Source organism: Octopus sinensis, unplaced genomic scaffold (assembly GCF_006345805.1).
Source record: "Octopus sinensis unplaced genomic scaffold, ASM634580v1 Contig17294, whole genome shotgun sequence".
Taxonomy (NCBI): domain Eukaryota; kingdom Metazoa; phylum Mollusca; class Cephalopoda; order Octopoda; family Octopodidae; genus Octopus; species Octopus sinensis.
The window spans coordinates 1690-12500 of record NW_021834949.1 but is presented as its reverse complement, the minus strand read 5'-3'; the positions used below and the strand labels follow the sequence as shown (position 1 = coordinate 12500).

The 10811-nt window shown below is 37.0% G+C and overlaps 1 long non-coding RNA gene across 1 annotated transcript in view; it reads left to right on the top strand.

Moving 5' to 3' along the window:
- LOC118761777 overlaps nt 1-6540 on the top strand; it is a 28378-nt gene extending 21838 nt beyond the window's left edge. Inside the window, exon 3 of the long non-coding RNA XR_004997632.1 lies at nt 6337-6540. This is a non-coding gene — a long non-coding RNA (uncharacterized LOC118761777). The remainder of the gene's footprint in view (nt 1-6336) is intronic.
- The last annotated feature ends 4271 nt before the right edge of the window (nt 6541-10811 follow it).

Genomic DNA, 10811 nt, shown 5'->3' with positions numbered 1-10811 from the left:
AAAACTACAACTCAAAACATCAGTATATTTATTATTTTCAAATTAATAATCTGCGGTAGAATTCTGGTAATTATTAATAGTATTAATATACATGTATATATATTCACACAGACACACAAACGCACCTGCATATGTGTATGTACATATACATCTACATATACGCACATGGACATACACACACACAGACACGCAATTTAATCACTATATTTCGATACAGACAAAACAACTCCTCTAATGCGGAGTTGTTTTGTTCATATCCATCAACAACAAATTCTTACCAATTATTATTAAATTCTAATACATCTCAGATTCTTATAATCATTATAGTTTTGAATCTTGATTTTTCAGATTGTAGCGAAATACATTTTGTAAATGTTGCATGGTTAATTAGCAGTTGAAGACGACAGATGACAATAGAGAGGAAGACAAAGGAAAGTAAAATAGAGTAAAAGGAAGAGAAAGACAGAGAAAGTGAAAGAGTGTATGAGAGAGAGAGAGAGAGAGAGAGAGAGAGAGAGAGAGAGAGAGACAGTGAAAGTATCATTTTCGTCGGAGAGAATGGAGAAGTGATAATTGGTGTACAGGTGTGTCTATCATGACAGTTTAAATTATTTTACAGAAACGTGAGTATTTTAACTATTTAGAAAACAAGTAAACATGTATGTGTTTCTATACATATATATATATATATATACATACATATAGATGGATAGATAGATAGATAGACAGACATATATTTTCATTCCTGCGTAGAGGTAAAACTCTTCCGTCTGTCTCTCTTTCTCTACATATCCATATAGATACATGCATATATATATATATATATATATATATATATATATATATATTATATATATATATATGTATGTGTGTGTGTGTGTGTTTGGACACACTAATGCAGGTATGCAAATGCATGTTTGTAAGTGCATGCACGCGTGGCTGCATAGTTGTGCATGCGCGTGTCGTAGTGTTCCTGAAAAGCCTGAATTTTCTTGGATTATTTTGGCGCCATTTTGCTAACTTAAACAAAGAATAGTTAAAACGTGCAAAATACACGTGCTCTCTCTCTCTCTCTCCCACACACGTTTCATCCGTTACCAACACCACTGCTACTGCTACTGCTACTGCTGCTCCTACTGCTTCTGCTGCAGCAATAACATCAACAACAACAACAATAGCATCAACAATAACAACGGCATGCCGAGATAGTTTGATAGTAACCTGTTAATATCGTCGTTTCAACGTTTGCATGTTGAATGACGCGGGAGGAAATTGAATGTTGTCGGAATTACATCAGTCGAGATACAAGCAAAAATCGAAACAACATCAACAGCAATATACACAACAACAACAACAACAACAACAACAACAACAGCAACAACAGCAGCAGCAACAGGAGCGTCAGTTACAATAGTAAAAAAAAAATTGCAACAGCCACAACGATGGTAAGGTTGACTATAACAGCTTAGCAGCATCAACGGGAACGGTGACATAAGCAACACCGAAAAAATGCTGCAATAGAGAGAGTAATAAGTGCATCAACACTGGTGACAAGAGTTGGAACAACATCAGTGCAACTAAAATACGGTGCCTACTATAAATTAGATGTTAGGTTTGTTTCCCCTACCATTTGTAAAGGAATTTAATTGACCTCTCGACATTGACCTAGATTTTTTTCTCACCACATAAAAAAACTGGCTTATTGTTCTTGGGACAATCTGAATTCCCTTTAAATATTCTAAATTCTTCCTTTTTTCTGCAACTAACTTAAATCCCTTTTACAGTATTCTATCACATCCCCTTATCCAAATTCCTACTACTAAAAAAATGCTGATGGCTCTTAGTTGCAAGTAGGGTTTTGGTCAGTTAGTATCTGACCTAAAACCACATATGTTCCTAAGAATTCGATGATCTTTCTATACTGACCTAATTTTTCTTGTCACCACATAGTTAAATTGACCTTTTGTTCTAGTGACAACCTGTTCTTCTTTTACTTATCCTGAATTTCCTCCTCTTTTCTTCAACTAACTTGAATTCTTTACCTGCCCTTACCCCAATCCTTATAACGAAAGAAATTTTCTTACAGCAGTCAGTTGTAACCGAGGTTTTGGTCAGTTGGCATCTGAACTACACGACCTCATATTCCTAAGATTCATATCTACATCTTTATCTGTATATTTACCTTCCCTAAGATGTTATTAATTGATTTGAAAATTTTATATTATTGGAAAACCTATATAAAATTTAGCTGAAGATTACTCAGCATCTTAAATCTGCTGTAATATAATTACAGCTTTTAATAAAATGTTGTAGTATGAAACAATTGTACTAAATTACCGGATTCATTCTTGTTGCTTATTTTTTTATTATAATCACCCCGCATATTTTTATGGGTATCACCATACAAAATTCTGGTGCATCTAACTTAAGTACCATATTCTTTTGAATCTAAATTGTTGCTGAACTATATATATATATATATATATATATATATATATAGATATATATATATATATATATATATATATACATATGTATGTATGTATATACATATATACGACGGGGTTGCTGAAAAGGTCCTGTCACTAAAGGTGTGGTGATGATAGGCCCAGTTGGAGGCCAACATTCTGAGTCCTTTTTCAGGGCTTAGAAAAACCGAAGCCAGTGAATCTTAGAGGGAATATGTTGAATACTGTCATAATTAACTGATCCTCATGTATTTTCTTTTACCCGGAACTATATATATATAATGATAAATATCAAAGTGAGTTATATACAGTAGCAGTAACACATCGTGACGTATATTTGCCATTTCAATATGGCTACCCCTAAGGGTGGATGCTACTGCAGTTTTTAGCCCCAGGAGGACACACTCCTCCTGGGCTAAAAACTACAGTAGCATCCACCCTTAGGGGTAGCCATATTGAAATGGCAAATATACGTCACTATAGAGCGCCTATTAATAATAATACTGTAATTATATATATATATATATGTATGTATATATATATGTGTGTATATATATGTATGTATATATATATATATATAATTTTAATCCAAACGGGAAAACAGAAAAAACAACAACACGTGGAACAATTACAGTATTATTATTAATAGGCGCTCTATAGTGACGTATATTTGCCATTTCAATATGGCTACCCCTAAGGGTGGATGCTACTGTAGTTTTTAGCCCCAGGAGGAGTGTGTCCTCCTGGGCCTATCATCACCACACCTTTAGTGACAGGACCTTTTCAGCAACCCCGTCGTATATATGTATATACATACATACATACATACATACATACATACATACATATATAGTGTAATACTATTGTATGACTGAGCGCCTTCGCGTCGATTCGATTCGTTCCGTTTCGTTTCGTTTCTTCTTCTTCTTCTCCCAGTACAGTTTTTACATAATATATATATTATATATATATATATATATATATATATATTATATATATATATATATATATAATATATGGTTTTGTCACGTGTTTAACTTTCCTTGTTTTTACCCCTCTGCGAAGTAATTTATTAAATTCCTACGGAGGAAGGACTAGTTCCACGAGTCGTGTTCTGTCCCCACCTTCGAAACACGGTGGAGTTGAACTAGGGACAGCTGATGATAGGGGATTTTTCCTTGTGTAGTTTGTCTTGTACTCTGTTTTTTTTTCGTTTAGGTCCGTTTCCACGTTTGTTTTTACGTCTTCGTTTCTTGTTGAGTTCTACGTCTATTTGTGGTGTCCTGTACTCACGTATATATATTTATATATGCATGTATATATACATGTAGATGTAGGTACGTACATATATGTATGTATGTATGCATATATCTTATTTCTTACACTATTGTATGACTGAGCGCCCTCGCGTCGATTCGATTCGTTTCGTTTCGTTTCATCTCCTCCAAGTAAGTTTTGTTATATATATATATATATATATATATATATATATATATTCATAGATGTATGTAAATAGAAGGAAAGTGGGAAAGAGGGAGGAAGAGAGGGGGAGTAAAGTATAAAATTTGAGACGTAGGAGGGTAAACATTAACGGTATCCGTTCTGCAGACGACACAGTTTCTCATAGCAACATCTGAGCAAAATCTACCAACATTAATTATTATTTTAAACGACGAGGGTGAAAAGATGCGTTTCGGTCTCAACAACTAAAAATCAAATACATGATATTGACAATTTCAAAGAACCTACCACTGTTTTGCAACATAAGATTTAATGAAACAACTTGAAACAAGTTGATACTTTTAAATATTTGGTAAACATTATTACTTCAGATGAGGAAAACTTCAAAGAGATGGAATCAATGATTGGCCAGGCCAAGGCTACTTTCAGTGAGATGAAATATATATTGTCAAATAAACAGTAATCAATACCAGTAAGAAAATGAATCGGAGTGTCATACAAGGACCCATCTTTACGTATGGTTGACCTGGAACATAACGATCAAACACAGATGTTTATCACTGCTCAGAGATGTTGTTCTGTAAACAGACACTGAATATATATATCCTGTATGGATCGAGTAATAAGGAGTGAAACTCTTAGATGTAAAGAAACTGCCAGGAGATCGAATATAAAGGGGAGGTTACTGGACCCATCTTTACGTTTTGTTACTTGACCTGGAACATAACGATCAGATAATACAGATGGTCATCACTGCTCAGAGATGTGGTTCTTGAGACGGGTACTGAATATCTATATATATAAAACTCTAGTTGTGTGAGTGTCTGTCCCCTTCGATTTAGATTCCTAACTCCTCCCACATTTTGCGGTGCAGTTTAACCAAATTCGGGTATCTTATAGTCGTGATTCATATCGAGCCCGTCTGACTATTAGCGCGCGTCAACGATGAGTCTACGATTTTAAAAATAATTTAACATCATTTTTTATTCCATTTTAATGCATAAAATGCATCGTATGTCGATGGCGGCGGAGTTGGCGTCCACGCTCACAGCTGCACCTGTTTGCTTCTCCCCCTTCCTCCCTCGTGAAGCTTTGGGGAAGGGAGTGTAAAGAAATCAACGTCGTAATGCGTTGTGAAGGAAACCAGCGTTCTTTTAGAACAACGACTTCATGGCTTGAAGACACCAAAACAAAAATGGCTAAGAAAGCCCGAATTTATAAGGGAAGTAACTCTCTAAAAATGCTTATATAGTTATTTCCCTTACAAACCCGAGCAACGCCGGGCGATACTGCTAGTATATACTACTTGGATCGGATAATAAAAATTGAAACAGTTTAGACGTAAAGAAACTACCAAAAGATCGAATATATAGAGGAGATAACTGCTAAGTTCATTGGACAACGTATAAAAGGACAAAACCTTGAATATTTGGTGAGGACCGGAAAGCTGAGAGGGAGAATTTCAAAAGCCGATAACAACAAAGAGAGAAGGTACTTATCAGCCAGTTACTGACGCAAAACCTTGCTACGCTGTATGTGCGATAGGAGGAGATATGAGACCCTGAGTGCGGGTGCCTCTAGGCTTGACGCATAAATAGACAGATACGTTTGCGTTTACGGGTAGATGTGTGTGAATATGAGTGCCTGTGTGTGTGTGTGTGAGTACGTGTGTATGTATCTGTATACGCGTGGAGTGTGTGAGTGTATTTTATCTTTTATCTTACATTTGCTTCAGTCATTAGATTGCGACCATGCTGGAGCACTGCCTTAAGGAATTCTAGTTGAATGAATCGAGTCTTTTTAAGTCTCGTACTTATTCTACTGGTCTCTTCCACCGAACCGCTAAGTTACGGGGTGATAAACACACCAACATAAACACACTGAGCGTAGGTGGTAAAACAAACGTAAACACAAAAACACACGTAGACACAAACACATACATACATACATACATACATACATACATATCTCTTTGAAAATCAAAGAAAAAGAGCATGTCTATGGGTAACTGCTTCGAAACCTCCAGCTTCTATATCCAGACTATTATTTCATATTCATACCTATAACAATTAGAGCACTAGGTTCTGTTAGTAAATGCTTTTAAAGTACAATCTGGATAAACTGGGATTTTCAGAAAGAGAAATTGACCGGCTGATTCATACATTACAAGTGTAGTCTGTGAGCGGAACAGTAAAAATATGAAAGATTTTCCTCAATTTCTAAATGTGAATTTTTCTGTTAGCTACACCCCAAATATGGAGCCTTGTTTCTTTCTTTTTGTTTTTGGAAACCAGCCCCCTCCTTAGTGGAAGATTTATAATAATTAAAAATTAGAAGAGACATATATATGTGGGGGGGGGTGCGTGTGTGTGTGTGCGTGTGTGTGCGTGCGTGTGCGTGTGTGCAGTGGTTGTGTCCTCCTTATGCAGAGTTTGACCACCTCCTGTACCTACACCTTAGAACCATCATGGCATCTGATGTGGCTTTTCAAACCAGACAATATTCTGAAAAGACAACCACGTAGATTGCACATCCGATTTGGACGACCAAGAGCTGCAGTTAAGTTCTGATCTTTATGGATCTGAAAATGTCTTTTGTAGCCTCCGTTAGATTTTCAGGCCTTCTGGCATACATTGCATTGAAAGGTGTGCACAGACATATAAGCAGAATAGTTGATGGAGGTTCGTTTTCCATGGGTTCGCAAATGAGATTTGATCCCAGCAAAAGTAAGGCATGGTCTGTCACAAACTTTGCACACAAAGAGGTCATTATCATTCACCTACTCGATCGTAACATTCTTCCTTAGATCTCTGCCTGCGTCTTACATGCATTATCCTGGCCTCTTCAAACACTTTCGTTCCACTCCACTTCCATAATCATTATACAACTGGCTTCTTTCAGTTTCCGACTACGAGGTTCATTCACATGGATTTTCGTCGCCCACACATCCAATATGGGTGATAATAACGTATCCTTAGGTGCAACTCTACCGTATGTACATAGTGAGTACATACAGCAAGGTGCAATTCACAGATGTATTTTTACCGAATATTGTATGACATCTCATGCCAGGGTACCACATTGTAGTTTATGGAATGGAATGGTTCTTGTAAAGAACACGTAGCAGCTTTTGGATGATTTTCATTCTTCTCCAATATACAGCTAATAGTGGTGCGTTGTCGTTGTTATTATTGTTATAATTTTTATTAATACGTTGTCGCTTTTATTATTGCCAAATTTTAGCCTCGGGTGAATCTCTGACTAAGTTGGTTTATGTCACACACATATCTAATGCATAAATGAGATCCACGGCTAGTATATACCTACTTATATATAGATCAACGTATATATTCAGACATATGTTGTTTGTCGTATGGGTTGCAGTGTGGTACATTCAGTACATTGCCTTTTATTTCAAATGCTACTCAACCTATGTTTGTATATCTGCAAGTCATGACGAGGGACGCAAGGAAAGCAGGTGAAATGAATTCATTGATGCGCCACATCTGTTTCTCTCTTTCTCTGTATGTATATGTGCTATTTTCTTATATTACTCTGGTGTGACTGATGCAAATAATACTGTAAGGATGGCGCTCTGTTTGTTGTAATACAGCGTTGTTAATAAGGTTTAAAATTTTGGCTCCGCGCGAAGTGCTTTGGAGAAGAGCAAGTCGAATTCCGCGACCCCAGTAATTGACTGGTATCAATAAACTTATCGACTCTCTTCAAAAGGGTGAAACGCCTAGTCACCCTCAGCAGAGTTTGAACCCAGAACATAACATGGATGAAACTTCACTCCGCAACTTTTTCGGCGCAGTATATAAACCCGCCGCCTTATATAAACATGAAATACTAAAGACTACAGAGGCAAGAGCAAAGCAACAGGTATTGGACAGATGTCAAACATAGAATATAATATATAACAGCAATGTTTAATTTACTCTAGTGTTCTATCTTTGGTGCTAATTTACGTTTATAATAAAATGTTGATGATTTCTTCAATTGCATAAGACCACAATTCTATAGAGTAACGATTAAATACCATTAAATCAATTGCAATATAGTCCAAGTGTATTATTTTATTTAATAAACAAACCAGCGAGGAATGAGGTCTCAATGCTTAATGTCGACATCGAAAGTAGCTGAACTCAGGATGGTAAGTGACATAACTGTTGATAGCAAAACATCTAAACAAGTATTTCAATGTTTCTGCTAATTTATCAGCTTAATTAAATTCTGGTAATTATTTCTACCTTTGGCACGTGGCCACATAATTGAATTATACTGATGCAATTTAATCTGTTACTCTAATACATTTAATATTAACTACCAATTATAACGTTAAAATCGTAGGACTGGCAAAATCGTCAGTGTACGGTGCGTCGAACAAAACTGCTTGTGTATTTCTTCTCACTCTTTATTCTCTGATCTTAATTACTGTCGAGGTAAACTTTGCCTTTCACATTCCGGGTCGATGAATTATATAGTCAAGCACTGGATCTGACGACATCAGCTAGACTTGTTCCTACGTTAGGAGTCGCCTGAATTGCTTTCGTAACAACACGCATTGCAAGAATATTGATTATTTGCGGTTGGGTTTCGCATCCCACCAACGACTATACAGTCAACTCTCGCTACTATGCCACCTCGCTACTATGCCACTCTCGCTCCTATGCCAGTTTTGCGCGGTCCCGGCCAAATAATAAACAAAAAAATTTTACTATGCCACCCTCAACTCTCGCTACTATGCCACTTGTAAACTGAAGCGCACGCAACTTTTCGAAATTTTGTACTCCTACATTTTGTACATTTCGTATTTGTAATCTTGTGGAAAAGTTCAGAAAGTAGCACACAATGTCAGCTCAGAAACGCAAGCGGACTGAGTTTACGCTGAAGGAAAAGAAGGAGATTATCGATGCTGCGAAAAACGTTATTGTCGGGCCCCTCGTATCATTAGTAATATCTGATACAAGTTACCACCCCTTGTATTGTCCGACATGTTTCACTCTAGAAGAAATAGCAAAGGAGGTAATGCATAACGAAGAGCCGGTGGAAAGTGAAGACGACGAGGTAATTGTGGAAGAGGAAAACGTTTCGTTTGCAGATGCCCAGAGAGCATGGAACACTATCCGAAAGTTTATGCAGCAGCAGTGCAGCGGAAAACCCAGCGTCATGCAGGCGTGTGATAGGCTAGACAACGAAATGAATGAAATCCGCCGAAGGAAGATGCGTCAGCCGACAATTTTTGAGAGCTTCGGGATTAACTAAAAGCAATCTGAACTTAATAAACTTGGATGTCTTCTTTTTACCATTGTATTGAACTTCTTATTGGCCTTACTTCCTACCCTATGAATTTTTATTCGTATGTTCAGTAAATTTTTGGTTATGTAGTGTTTAGATAACAGACCCTCGGTACTATGCCACTCTCGGTACTATGCCACTTTGGCTCAGTCCCGCAGGGTGGCATAGTAGCGAGAGTTGACTGTACTCATAAACTGGGATACGTCGTGCCACGTGTATGATTTAGGAGCGTCAGCATGTAGCTCGATTTTCCGAGTTGGATCCTGCATATCGTGTCCTGTTCTCTGAGGATCCGGTAGGGTTGACGGCTCGTGTTAGTCGGCCACATACCATATGACCACGGTGGATCAGCAAGTATCTCACAGAAATGGTGACTACATGTGGCATCGCTCGAAGGGTTACAAGGTATTTACTCGAGCAAATGTCGACGTATGGTGGACGCAGAGGTGCGCTGCAACGACACATATGCCGCTATACGTAAATCTGATTTGGTCTCTAAAACTGATGGCTTCAACCTCGATTAGTAACAAATTAAAGACGATGATATGCCAGACTCATGAGAGCGTCGGATAACATGCCTTGCGATATATATTACGTTCTAAGCCAGTGGTTTTAACTCATTAATATCAATTCCTACCCTTATTATTTAATTTTATATATATATATATATATACACACATATATATATGAGGGGAGTGTATATCTTTGCGTGTATATATATACATGTATATGTATATATGAGGTTGTGTGTGTGTGTGTGTATGTGTGGTATACTCTCCAGCCGGTGAGTTGACATCATTCGAAGCCTACAACAATGCTAGGTAGTGCACTGCGACCAACGGTTTTCTCGATACAATGATACATCCATAAAAGGATACACACACACACACACACACACACACACACATACATATGCATGTATAAGTATATATAAACGTTTGTATATGCTTATATATGTATATTATATAACTTGTATATGTATACTCGTATATATCATCGATATGTAATTATAAGAACCAAAGATCTAATTATAGAAATTTTTTAGGCTTCGAGAAGTCCGTGGTAGGTAAATGAAAGATCCCACCACGAACAATAATAATTTCTAGGCGAGGCTTTCCAACTTATATCTTCGGTGAGTTAACGCTAATGTTACTTTGTATAATTAAGGTATCTTCGGCCTCATTAGCATGTAGCTGAATACCCCTCGTTGAGTAAATACTAAACCAGAGAATGTGGTAGATACGAAACATATTTAGGCAGAATTTTACCTGCTCCACTCCATCAACTTGGATAAATTCATATATACATATACGTTTGTGTATATATGTGTATATATGTAAATATGTGTGTGTATGGGTGTGTATGTGTGCATGCGTGTCTGTGTAATCCAAGTACCAGTGACCGAACAACGAACACCACATTCAGTTAAGTGCTGTACACATCGTACGATGCAGAGTTCCATAATTTATTCATTACCTTAATCTCTCTACAATTCTCAAATCGCTTAGACCCAACGGCATTTAACCGTTAGGTAGAAAAGATCTGTGAAGCATAGAGATAAAAATCTATGAATAAATTATA